The sequence below is a fragment of the Sciurus vulgaris genome (genome assembly GCF_902686455.1).
Source record: "Sciurus vulgaris genome assembly, chromosome: 3".
NCBI lineage: Eukaryota > Metazoa > Chordata > Mammalia > Rodentia > Sciuridae > Sciurus > Sciurus vulgaris.
The window spans coordinates 43,591,967-43,606,371 of NC_136463.1; the positions used below are offsets into that span (position 1 = coordinate 43,591,967).

The following is a 14,405-nucleotide window of genomic DNA, read 5'->3' on the forward strand; positions in this document are numbered from 1 at the left end:
GTATGTATCAGTGACTTTCAGTTCAAGATGAAAGACAAGGCTTACGTGCTTGACCCCCCCATCCTTCCCCTGATATCACTAATAGAAAATTAATTTCCATGCTTTGTGGAGAGGAATTTATTGACAACACGGTGACTAGCAGAACAGCTTTTGGAAGAGGGTACTAGCACCATGATCCTGGGGTAGAACTATGGGGATCCACAGCCCTAGGGTATAGACAGAAGGCTGGATCATGCTCCTTCTTCCCAGTGGATCCCTAGAGTTTTGAAGTCCCAGGTTTATCACTGAGGCAGGGAAAGCAGTATCCAGGGAGTTGCCATTGAGAACTATCTGAGCTCCTTCTTACTTTCTACACACAGAAGGGCCAGGCTAACACAGAAAGGCACTGTGTGTAAGTTCCCTATGTACTGTGTGTGCCCCAAATCAAGCCCCTTCTCTTTTGTTTTAGGGAATGGGTGGACATGGGTGGGACAGGAATATGGAGGTCAGACTACCTATGCCTCATAGCTCCTCATAATCCCTAGCCAGACACAGCCACATATGCCTGAAATCCCAGAAATGTGGGAAGCCAAGGTAGGAGGATCACAATGTCAAGGCCAGCCTGGACAACTTAGTGAGAACATGTCTCAAAATAAAAAATAAAAAAGGTCTAGGGACATAGCTCAGTACCACAATCAATCAATCAAAAATTAAGATGTCACTTGAAAGAGATCACCTTTGCACCTAGCTCCCCACTGGTCCTTCCCATTCAGGGCAAAGATCTGTTGGAGAAAAATCTCCAAATCACAGAATGGAGATGCCATGCCAGCCATTTATTTGATGAATTCATATATTCACTCATTCATAAATATAAATGAATCATTAAGATCACCAAAGCTTTGAGGAAACTGAAGAACACATTCCTCCAAAAAGAAATCAGGATAAATAAAAGGCCACTTGATCTCAAAGGAAACAAAATAGATGACTTAAGGAAGAGAAAAGAAAGATATACCTATACGTTAGCAGATGCCATTTCTTACGTGAAGATGATTTTCCAGAGGCCTATTTGGAGCTTTCCCCTGGGGAAAAATGAAACTGGGAGCAATTACAAATAATTTCACTTAATTTTTATCTAGTCTTTTTTGGTAGGTGACTACCTATAAATGTATATAATTTGTTTCTTTTAGCTTATGGATATCTCATGTTCAATGATCTTCCATTTATATTCAAATTTGGGTCATACCAGAAAGCTCTACATTTGCAGTTATTCAAATATTATAAAAATTTGGTGTGATGTTATAGCTGTAATCAGTGATTTTCAAACCTCAAATATAGTATATTAACCGATTACATTTTCACTGCATATCATAGTCTCTCAGTGATGTATATAACTGCCCTCAATCCCCTTCTCACCCTACTCTCTGCCCCTTATCCCACAGCAACAGAGGCTTGATTAATTATTTCAGTTGAGTAAAGCATGGTGCTAATGGACCAGGGTCACAGTTTCAAAACCTGAACAAGCCAGGTAGCATCATGCAGAGAAAAATTCTTCCACATTTGCTCCCTGGACCAGTAACTCCAGCTAGTAGTTTTGTTGGATGCCTGCTGTTAATCCTGCAAGGAAAGAAGAGATTAATAAGCATGAGTCCTCTACCTTGACTAGAAAAGTTTGATATTCTAAGGAGGATCAGCTTAGGAGTCTTTATATTTTAACTTCCCCCTCTTTCTTTTTTTTTAAACAACTTTGAAACTAAGCCAATTTTTTTTCATCTTTTTGAGAATGAGGGTGCCTCAAATCAAATGTTTTTAAACTCATAATGTTCTCTGAAGGATTTTAAATAGATATTGATAAGTTAGTTTTCAAAATAAACAGCAAAAGCTGATGAGTTTGTTCAAAACATGAAGTAGCCTTTGGAATGAAATTGCTATCTGAGAAATGAATAGAAATGTAATTAATGGTTAGGAGGATGTGGAGGAATGGTATTTCCATTTGTAGATAATACCTTGATAATTTTCTATTTTTGGTGGCATGGGGATCGAACGCAGGGCCTTATACATGCTAACCATGCACTCTACTCCTGAGCTACATTGCCAGCCCCAGGAATTATAATGAAAAATAGATTTGGATAACTTTTGATAAAGGACTAATTCCAGAATGACCACTTACTGTTCTAATGTCTGAACATTTTCTGAGGTTTTTGTCTTCTAATATGAATTTTCATTTATTAAACAAACTCCTCATTACCCATAAATGAGTTCAGAAGAGTTGGAAGAAAAACACACTATGCCCAGAGTATAATAAACTTGGAGTTGTGCTCCTTAGTGCTAATGCTGGGAGCATTCACAGTAGGCTTGACATTTATAAATGGAAACTCTGTGCTGTTTTGTGTCTGCTCCTCTTGCTCTGTCATTTTCCTGAAGTTATATTGAGGCTTATCACCTCATCTGTACTCTTTTATGTCTATGTGACTGGCAGTGTGAATCTAAAAAGTCTTTTAAATTTAATGTCAAATTAGGGAGAAAGATTAGTTACTCCTTTTGGGCTCTTGTGGCCTTAGCCCTTGTGTGTATGTATCTATAGTTTGGTCAGATATGTTCTAAGCACAGAAGGAGAGAAATGGGGCCAAAATTCAGACTTGAAAATGTTCTTTAATAGCTTTTTAAGAAGTTGCACTTCGGTGTGAATTTTGGCATAACAGAATGACAAACCAACAGAATGACAAACTTAAGAGTTAAAAGCTGAATAAGTTCAGTTAGTGTGGTATAAAATACAGTTTTTAGAATATGTGATTGCTGAAAATAATAGTTTACCTCAAAGTCTCAAGGTCACTTTCCCCGATTTAAGTGCCTGGCCAGCTGTCTAAATTACATATTCCATTATGGTTTTGTTTTGTTTTTTAAAGGTTGCACATTGGACAGTGTGAAAATAAGATGTTCTGCCTAAAGCTACCATGCCTAATCTGTAAATGAATCTGTTAAATGCTGTATTTGCTCCAGTAGCTTACTATGGAATGTTAACTTAGTAATACATTATACTTCGTTTTTCTTTAGGAATGTAATAGGTAAAATTAATCTAACTCTCTCTCTCTCTCTCTTTTTTTTTTTTTTTTGTGTGTGGGCCCCCTGTTTAATCTCTCATCATCCTTTAAACTGCTGTGAATTTTGTTGTGACTTGAAAGCAAGGATAAAGGAAAACTTTAAGAGAGATTTTGATTTTTTTTTCCCATTCCAGAATTTGTGATCATAATCACATTTTGCTTTGTATTCACAGTGATGCACTCTTAAGCTGGCAGCTACAACCAAGAACCAAAAACTGGTGCATTCTGCTTCTTATAATTTGTCTCTGCTAATAAGTTATAAGAAGGAAGGATAACTAATTAGGGAAAATATTATTATTTGGGTTGTTTCTGTAAACAAGGGACTATAATTCTTGTATTTTTTTTCATCTTTACTGTTTCTGTAAGCAGTCTAATGTGCCATGAAATTATTTTAAGGGTTTTTTTCTATAAGAATTGTTTTTAAAGTGTTCTCATCAGATTAGTTGTAGATATATGTCAAAATATTACTGATTTTTAAGTCTGAGTACTGACCTGACAAGCAAGTAATTTGAACTTCACTCTGGAGGGTAGGGTGGGTATCAGTGAAAGTTGTGTGACTTTTATATTTCTGTGCCATCAAACATAGGTAACAGTATCAACTGGGCAATTCTGCTGTTTAAATGGGAACTCTTGGCCTCTTTGGCCCTAAATAAAAAGGCTACTTTAAGTTGATTATTTTATTATAAATTAATCCATCCTAATTTTTAAAAATTGGGTTGAATATTTTTCTTGTTAAATAATGTTTAAAAAATAAAAAGTGGAAGTTCAAAAAACAAAGGAAGAGAAAAGAATATTTAAAAGTTCAATATAATATTGTCAGTGATATTTAAAGGTAATACAATTTAAACAAGAACAATAGGTTCCTATGAAAAAGGGAGTATAAGAGAAAAAGAAAGCACTCTTGGAAATTAAAAATGAAACTCAAGAAAACTTAATAGCAGCAATCAACAGAAAATAAGTAAAAAAAAATTTTTTAAATATAAAAAAACCCTCAAAAGCAAGATTAATCCAGAAGTTCAGCTTTCACCTAATAGGAAATTTTAAAAGAGAGAATAGAAGAAAAAACTGACAAAAAAGGGAAAGAGGTTATATATTTTTTAATTTCCCAGAGTTGAAGAACAACACAAGTCTTCAGACTGAAAGGGTGTCAGTATTAAACAGTATTAAACAGAAGTAAAAAGTATCATAAGAAAATAGCCCCTGTGAAATTTCAGAACCACATGGATAAAGAACAAATGCAAAAACCTTCAAAGAGAAAAATCATGTGCAAAGAACAACAGCCAGATTCAGATCAGGCTTCACACGTCAATAACTGAATGCCAGAACACAGAGCAATGACTTCAGAATTCTAAGGAAATTATTTTGAACCTATGATTCTATACTGAGTCAAATTATTGATGAAGTGTTAAGGGAAAATAAAGACTCAAATATATATGGCTCATGATCTAACTTACATTTAATCTTGGGGAAAAATTCTTTACCTCCATTTTTAAAACAAAGCATTTTAAAGAAATCTAAGAGGAATAAATGAGATCAAAGAAATTATAGACTTAAGTCATGAAGAAAAAGAAATTAATTCTGAAGTGACAGCTATGTAGCATGCTAGAAAAAGTCTAGAAATCAGTGTATACAAACTAAAATAAGGAACCAAAGGGTCCTGAGGTATTTAAGGAAAAACAAATGGATTCATATGTAATGGTTTGTTTAAACACCAGATGATCTTAATAAGATGATGAAGGCATTAAAAAATTCCTGTCCTAAATATTAAACAAACTAAAATATGATATGATTTTAACCAACTGATGAAAACAAGAAAAAAAAATCATCAATTTCATCTTTAGATGGTAAAGTTCTCTTTCCACAGTCTTAAGACTTTTGGTAACTATTTGGATAGCATTTTCTTCTCATGTGTTATAAGAACCATCAAGTGGATCTGTAAATTATCATATTTATAAAAATCATATTGTTATTAATGTTGGTTTTTTCAGCATTATAAAACATACAAGTATAATGTAAAATATAATACAAAGGTTATAACCATCACACAATAAAAACAATAATACAGTAGCAGAACATTGTGGTTGAGACCATGAACTCTGGAGCCAGGTCCCTGGGTTCAAATCCCAACCAATTACTTCCTTGAACTAAGTCCCTCTTCCTCATCTCTAAATATGCAGGAAATAAGGACTCCATGAGTCACTATTTGTAAATTTAAATTAGTGTCCATCTCATAACATGCAGCTGGCTGTAAAACAGCTTGTGGAATTTGGAAAGCAAATGAGAAGAGATACGGAAAGAAATGTAATGACAAAATATTCCTCATCTTACAGGGGTCAAGATACAGCATCTATAAAGTTGATGGATCAAGAAAAAGAGGCCTATGTTTATTTAAAGACATGAAAGTAACCACTAAGAGAACTAGAAATAAAAGAAAAACCATAAGATAGAGGAGACACTATGGAAAATGAGCTATATCCTTCATATTCTTTATCTTTCTCAACAGTCTTTAGTTATTGGGTAAAGGCATTAAGAAATATAGGTACAAAGGCCTGGTAACAATGATCAGAAAATGGTTGAGTGGAATGGCTGAGGGGAACAGACTAAAAAGAGAGGAAGCAAGTTTACGCTCACTTTTGAAAACTTCTGAACTATGTGAACATATTATTTGTTTCTTAGTATGAACTACTTTTATATTAAGATGGTAAAATTAAAAGCTACTGGGTCCTGGGTTCCATTCCCAGCACCAAAAAAATTAATCAATTAATTAATGAAAATAGTTTGTTACAGATAGAATTGACAGAAAAATGATAAAATCTTCAGGTTATACAGATTCCATGTAAGTGGATAAGAAAAACAATCCCACTAAGCCCTAACTGACAAACAGGCCAAGGAAATAAACAAACAAAAAAAACCCAACTAGTTAAACATAAATATAGGGAACCTCACTGATAAAACTTAAAACAAAATGCCCTTTTTCATATATTGTTACCAAATATCTTTAATTGAATTGTTTTCTTAATTTCATTTTCAAATCATTCATTGCTATATGTAGAAATACAACTTAAGAGTGTGTATTTATCTTATATCTTACAACTTTGCTGAATTCATTAGTAACTCTAAGTAGTTTAAGGTATATGTGTTTGTATGCAGATTCCTCAGGGTTTTCTATATAAAAGATCATGTCATTTGCAAATGGGGATAGTTTTACTTTTTCTTTCCATCTATATTTTCCTTTCCAATCTTGATGCTTTTTATTTCTTTATTTATTTTCCCAGTTAAAATCTCCAGTACAATGATCCATTAGATTTTGAAAATATTTAGATTCATATCTTTAATCATCTTGCTGTCTCTGTCTCTTATCTAATGTCTCTGAATACTGTATCTACCCCAGTCTCCTACTCTCTCCCTCTGGAATTCCTACTACATATATGATGACCTATTCCTTTCATACATTCTGTCTCTTTATATGCCTTTGTTTTATACTGAGGAATTTCCTCCCATTTATCTTCAAGTTCACTATTGATTCTTTTTAGCTGTGACTGACCAGCTATTTTTGTATATTTAATATTAAATTTCAATGACTTTATTTTCCACTTCTCAAAGTTCTACTTGGTTCTTTTGCAAATATCATTCTTTTGGTTTCGATTCTTTCTTTCATGTCTAAGTATTTTGAACATAATGATTTTCTACTATCTTTCTTATTACTACATTGTTATCTCAAAATCTTAACTCTAGTTTTCCTGTTATAGCCACTAACTCTGGCTTGACTGGTTTATTTCTATGTATTTTACTGTAAACTCACCACTAAGAAAGCTTGTTCTTTCCACAAGAATAATGAATTATTACCTCCCCATCTCTAACAAAAGGAAGTCTCTGACAAAAACAGAAATTAGGTGGTGGATGCCAGGAGCCCGGTGGATGCAGTTTTCATTCTGCAAGATGAAAAGTCTGGAAATGGTTGCACAATAGTGCAATTAATTATATCTCAGAACACACTGAGATGTACACTTAACAATTAGGATAGTATTTTATGTTAAATATATTTTACCACAATTAAAAACAAAAACGTAAAGAAATGGGAAGTCTATGACAGAACAGATAGAAAAACAGATCTGAAGACAGAACAGTAGATGTCTACTGTTTATCAAATAGCTCTACTACCACCATTTAAAAACAGAAGCAACCAGGCATGGTGATGCGTGCCTGAATTCTAGCCATCGGTAAGGCTGAGGCAAGAGGATCACAATGTTTAAAGCCAGCCTCAGAAACTCAGTGAGGCCCTAATTGACTTAGTAAGACTCTGTCTCAAAATAGAAAATAAAAAGGGCTGTGTATGTGACCACAGTGGTTAAGTGCCACTGGGTTCAATTCCCAGTACCAAAATACATACATACATATATACAGAAGCAAAATCAAAGCCCTCCCCTGATCTCACACATCCCAACTTTGACAACCAAGGTTAATCTTTAAGCAGAACTGTCTACTTCAGCAGCCTCTACTCCTTTACCTACCTTGAAAGTCATTCATTCAAATCTGGTTGTCCCTCTTCATCGTTCCATGAGATCGCTAATGGCCTTAATCCTAAACCCAACGGATACTCTCCAACCTCCCACTATGCTACCTCCCTGCATCCCTCAGCCCAGCTCCTCCAACTCTTAGCTGAATTTCCTTCTGCTCCTGTCCTCTACATGTTAGGCCGGCTCCTTGACACTCTGCCTTTTTATTTCCAGCAGATCACATGGATATCCATTACAATTTTTTTCACTTTTAAGATTAAAGAAAAGTATAAGGAAACGAAAATGATCTGTGATCCAATTTCCCAGACAACCTTTTAATTTTTTTTTTTAAGAAATATATATATATATTTTTTTATTGTAAACAAATGGGATACATGTTGTTTCTCTGTTTGTACATGGCGTAAAGGCATACCATTTGTGTAATCATAAATTTACATAGAGTAATGTTGTTTGATTCATTCTGTTATTTTTTCCCTTCCCCCCACCCCTCCCACCCCTCTTTACCCTCTATACAGTAGTTCCTTCCTCCATACTTGCCCCCCTCCCTAACCCTAACTCTAACCCTTCCCTCCCCCCCCATTATGTGTCATCCTCCACTTATCAGCGATATCATTCGTCCATTGGCTTTTTGAGATCGGCCTATCTCACTTAGCATGATATTCTCCAATTTCATCCATTTGCCTGCAAATGTCATAATTTTATCATTCTTTATGGCTGAGTAATATTCCATTGTATATATATACACCACAGTTTCTTTATCCACTCATCAATTGAAGGGCATCTAGGTTGGTTCCACAGTCTGGCTATTGTGAATTGAGCAGCTATGAACATTGATGTGGCTGTATCTCTGTAGTATGCAGATTTTAAGTCCTTTGGGTATAGGCCAAGGAGTGGGATAGCTGGGTCAAATGGTGGTTCCATTCCAAGATTTCTAAGGAATCTCCACACTGCTTTCCAGAGTGGCTGCACTAATTTGCAGCCCCACCAGCAGTGTATGAGTGTACCTTTCTCCTCACATCCTCGACAACACCTGTTGTTGCTCGTATTCTTGATAATCGCCATTCTAATTGGGGTGAGATGGAATCTTAGGGTGGTTTTGATTTGCATTTCTCTTATTACTAGAGATGTTGAACATTTTTCCATATGTTTGTTGATTGCTTGTAGATCTTCTTCTGTGAAGTGTCTATTCATTTCCTTAGCCCATTTGTTGACTGGACTATTTGAATTCTTGGAGTAGAGTTTTTTGAGTTCTTTATAGATTCTGGAGATTAGTGCTCTATCTGAAGTATGATTGGTAAAGATATTCTCCCACTCTGTAGGCTCTTTCTTCACATTGCTGATAGTTTCCTTTGCTGAGAGAAAGCTTTTTAGTTTGAATCTATCCCAGTGGTTGATTCTAGCTTTTATTTCTTGTGCTATGGGAGTCCTGTTAAGGAAGTCTGGTCCTAGACCAACAAGGTGAAGATTTGGACCTACTTTTTCTTCTATAATCTGCAGGGTCTCTGGTCTGATTCCGAGGTCCTTAATCCATTTTGAGTTTAGTTTCGTGCATGGTGAGAGATATGGGTTTAGTTTCATTCTGTTGCATATGGATTTCCAGTTTTCCCAGCACCATTTGTTGAAGAGGCTATCTTTTCTCCATTGCATATTTTTGGCCCCTTTGTCTAGTATGAGAAAATTGTATTTATTTGGGATTGTGTCCGTGTCCTCTATTCTGTACCATTGATCTACCTTTCTATTTTGGTACCAATACCATGCCGTTTTTGTTACTATTGCTTTGTAGTAGAGTTGAAGATCTGGTATTGCAATACCCCCTGTTTCACTCTTCCTGCTAAGGATTGCTTTAGCTATTCTGGGTTTCTTATTCTTCCAGATGAATTTCATAATTGCTTGCTCTATTTCTGTAAGGTACACAATTGGGATTTTAATTGGAATTGCATTGAATTTGTATAGCACTTTAGGTAGTATGGCCATTTTGACAATATTAATTCTTCCTATCCAAGAACATGGAAGATCTTTCCATCTTCTAAGGTGTTCTTTAATTTCTTTCTTTAGTGTTGTATAGTTCTCATTGTAGAGGTCTTTCACCTCTTTTGTGAGATTGATTCCCAAGTATTTTATTTTTTTCGAGGCTATTGTGAATGGGGTAGTTTTCCTAATTTCTCTTTCTGAAGATTCATCACTTATGTATAAAAATGCGTTGGATTTATGGGCATTGATCTTGTAACCTGCTACTTTACTGAAATCACTTATGAGTTCTAAGAGTTTTCTGGTGGAATTTCCAGGTTCCTCTAAATATATAATCATGTCATCAGCGAACAAGGATAGTTTGAGTTCTTCTTTTCCAATTCGTATCCCTTTAATTTCTTTGGTTTGTCTAATTGCTCTGGCCAGAGTCTCAAGAACGATGTTGAATAGAAGTGGTGAAAGAGGGCATCCCTGCCTTGTTCCAGTTTTTAGGGGGAATGCTTTCAGTTTTTCACCATTTAGAATGATATTAGCCATGGGCTTAGCATAAATGGCCTTTACAATGTTAAGGAATGTTCCCACTATCCCTATTTTTTCAAGTGTTTTGAGCATGAAGGGGTGCTGTATTTTATCAAATGCTTTTTCTGCATCTATTGAAATAATCATGTGATTCTTGACTTTAAGTCTATTGATATGGTGAATTACGTTTATTGATTTCCTGATGTTGAACCAACCTTGCATCCCTGGGATGAAACCCACTTGATCATGGTGCACTATCTTTTTAATATGTTTTTGTATGTGATTTGCTAAAATTTTGTTGAGAATTTTTGTGTCGATGTTCATTAAGGATATTGGTCTGAAATTTTCTTTCCTTGATGAGTCTCTGTCTGGTTTAGGTATCAGTGTGATATTGGCTTCATAGAATGAGTTTGGGAGGGTTCCCTCCTCTTCTATTTTATGGAATACTTTGAGAAGTATTGGAATGAGCTCTTCCTTAAAGGTTTTGTAGAACTCGGCTGAGAACCCATCTGGTCCCGGACTTTTCTTTGTTGGTAGGCTTTTGATGACTTCTTCTATTTCAGTACTTGAAATTGGTCTATTTAAATTGTTTATGTCCTCCTCATTCAGTTTAGGCAATTCATATGTCTCTAGAAACCTGTTGATGTCTTCGAAATTTTCTATTTTGTTGGAGTATAGATTTTCAAAATAGCTTCTAATTATGTTTTGTATTTCAATCCTGTCTGTTGTGATATTTCCTTGTTCATTCCGAATTTTAGTGATTTGGGTTTTCTCTCGTCTTCTCTTTGTAGTGTGGCTAAAGGTTTATCAATTTTGTTTATTTTTTCGAAGAACCAACTATTTATTTTGTCAATTTTTTGTATTGTTTCTTTTGTTTCAATTTCATTGATTTCAGCTCTGAGTTTAACTATTTCCTGTCTTCTACTACTTTTGGTGCTGTTCTGTTCTTCTTTTTCTAGGGCTTTGAGCTGTAGTGTTAGGTTGTTTATTTGTTGAGTTTTACTTCTTTTATTGAATGCGCTCCATGAAATAAATTTCCCTCTAAGTACTGCTTTCATAGTGTCCCAGAGATTTTGATATGATGTTTCTTTGTTCTCATTTACCTCTAAGAATTTTTTAATTTCCTTCCTAATATCTTCTGTTATCCATTCATCATATAATAGCATATTGTTTAATCTCCAGATGTTGGAATAGTTTCTGTGTTTTACTCTTTCATTTATTTCTAACTTCAATCCATTATGATCTGATAGAATACATGCTAGTGTCTCTACTTGTATTTGCTAACATTAGCTTTGTGGCATAATATATGGTCTATTTTAGAGAAGGATCCATGTGCTGCTGAGAAGAAAGTGTATTCACTCTTGGTTGGATGGTATATTCTATAAATGTCCGTTAAGTCTAAATTATTGATTGTGTTATTGAGATCTATGGTTTCTTTGTTCAATTTTTGTCTGGAAGATCTGTCCAGTGGTGAGAGCGGCGTGTTAAAATCACCTAGTATTATTGTGTTGTGGTCTATTTGGTTTCTAAAATTGAGAAGGATTTGTTTGACATACATAGATGAGCCACTGTTTGGGGCATAGATGTTTATGATTGTTATATCTTGCTGATTTATGCTTCCCTTAAGCAGAATGAAATGACCTTCTTTATCCCTTCTGACTAACTTTGGCTTGAAGTCCACATTATCGGAAATGAGGATGGATACTCCAGCTTTTTTGCTGAGTCCATGTGCATGGTATGTTTTTCCCCATCCTTTCACCTTTAATCTATGGGTATCTTTTTCTATGAGGTGAGTCTCTTGCAGGCAACATATGTTGGATCTTTCTTTTTAATCCAGTCTGCCAGTCTATGTCTTTTGATTGATGAATTCAGGCCATTAACATTCAGGGTTATTATAGAGAAATGATTTGGTTTCCCGGTCATTTGGTTCATTTTTAAAATTTTGTTTATTTATTTGTTTGACACAACTTGTTTCCTCCTTTATTTGACAATTCCTTTAGGATAATTCCTCCCTTTGCTGATTTGCTTCTTTGTTTTTCATCTCTTCCTCATGGAATATTTTGTTGAGAATGTTCTGTAATGCTGGCTTTCTTTTTGTAAATTCTTTTAGCTTTTGTTTATGGAAGGATTTTATTTCATCGTCAAATTTGAAGGTAAGTTTTGCTGGGTATAAGATTCTTGGTTGGCATCCATTTTCTTTCAGGGCTTGAAAAATGTTGTTCCAGGACCTTCTAGCTTTTAGGGTCTGGATTGAAAAATCTGCTGATATGCGTATTGGTTTCCCCCTGAATGTAATTTGGTTCTTTTCTCTCACAGCCTTTAAAATTCTGTCTTTATTTTGTATGTTAGGTATTTTCATTATAATGTGCCTTGGTGTGGGTCTGTTGTAATTTTGTGTATTTGGAGTCCTGTAAGCCTCTTGAACTTGATTTTCCATTTCATTCTTCAGATTTGGGAAATTTTCTGATATTATTTCATGAATAGGTTGTTCATTCCTTTGGCTTGTTTCTCTAGGCCTTCCTCAATCCCAATAATTCTTAAATTTGGCCTTTTCATGATATCCCATAGTTCTTGTAGATTCTGTTCATGATTTCTTACCATCTTCTCTGTTTGTTCAGCTTTGTTTTCAAGGTTAAATATTTTGTCTTCAATGTCTGAGGTTCTGTCTTCCAGGTGTTCTATCCTATTGGATATGCTTTCTATGGAGTTCTTAATTTGGTTTATTGTTTCCTTCATGTCAAGGATTTCTGTTTGGTTTTTTTTCAATATCTCTAACTCTTTATTGAAATGATCTTTTGTTTCCTGTATTTGCTCTTTTAACTGTCGATTGGTGTGATCAATCAATGCTTGCATTTGCTCTTTCATCTCATCATTCAATGCTTGCATTTGCTCTTTCATCTCCTCGTTTGCTTCTCTGATCATTTTAATTATGTACATTCTGAACTCCTTTTCTGTCATTTCTTCTGCCATGCTGTCATTGGGTTTTATTGATGTAACATCTAGATTTGTTTGCAGCATTTTCTTTCCTTGTTTTCTCATGTTGTTCAGATATCAGTGGACCGCTGAGATAGTGCAGATTTCCTCTGTTGATTTACAATGTCCCTGAAGATTTCTATGTATATCCCCTCTTAGCCTTCAGTAGGCTGAAGTCTTGGAGGAAGTTGATAATGCGGTGCTCCACAAGGAAGCTGCCTCTCTAGGAGTGGTGGCCTTCAGGTGGGGTATATTCCCTGCTAGTGGGCAGAGGTGCCTCCACTTGTTGACCAATGGTCATCCAAAGGGGACCTAGGCTGTGGGCTGAGGAAGGCCTGTTTGGGCCTGTGTCTCTGGTTTTACCGTGCTTGTGGGGAAACCTCACCAGGCAGGGAAGACTCACCCAGTGGGGAGGTCTCGCTGGTCAGTTTCCTCCTAGAGGTTCCCCTCAATTTACAGCTACTGCCTGGGCTGGGCTGCCTTCCTCTGCAAAGTTTCCAGGGGCCCGGCCCTACCTCCTGGGACTGGGAGCCTCACCCTTCGCAGATGAATCTCCTTAGGCTGCCCCTCCTCAGAGAATTTGCCCACAGGCCTGGAACCTTCGCTCCGCCCTAAGCCTGTCTCTGTGCGACTCTTCCACCCAGAAGCCTCCTAGATCCTGGGACCCTGCTCTGCACCTAATCGCCTGGCTGCGTGGCCCCTCCTCTGAGCAGCCACCTGTGGCCCCGAACAATCGCTCTGAGTCCCAGAGACCCGCCACAGGCCTCTTCCTCCAGACAGCTGCCCAGTATGCCGGTGCGGTCACTAGGAGTCCAAGAAACTCACTTCGTGCCTCCTCCTCCCACCAACCACCCGTAGCCCAGGGCAATCAATCACGCCGAGTCGAAGTGACCCTCCCCGTTCCTCCTCCTTCTCCAGATAGCCCCCTGGGTGTTCAGGAGCAGTCCCTCTGAGTGGCTCTGAATCCACGTGACCCGCTGCACGGGTCCTCTGGGCACCGCCCGGAGCTCAGGTGCGGCCACTCAAGACCAAGCGTCCCACCACGCTTCTCCTCCAGGCAGCCCCCCTGTGTTCAGGAGCTGTCACTTTAAGACCAAACAACTCACCACTCGCCTTCTCCTCTGAGCAGCCGCCTGGAGCGCTAATGCAGTCACTGCGAGTCCAAAGGACCCGCCGCGCTCCTTCTCCTCCTTCTCCTACTCCTCCGGGCAGGCCCCGGGGTTCAGAAGTGGTCAGAGTCCAAACAGCTCGCCACGCAGCCCCTTCTCTGGCAACCGCCTGTAGCTCTAGTATAGTCACCCGAATCCAAGCGGCCGCGCTCCTCTTCCTCCTCCTCGTCCTCAGGGCAGGC

The 14,405-nt window shown here is 37.1% G+C and overlaps 1 protein-coding gene across 1 annotated transcript in view; it reads right to left on the reverse strand.

The window, feature by feature from the left end:
- Positions 1–14,405, reverse strand: part of SLC47A1 (solute carrier family 47 member 1) — a 103,458-nt gene that overhangs the window by 24,061 nt on the left and 64,992 nt on the right. The gene's annotated exons all lie outside the window — the stretch shown is intronic.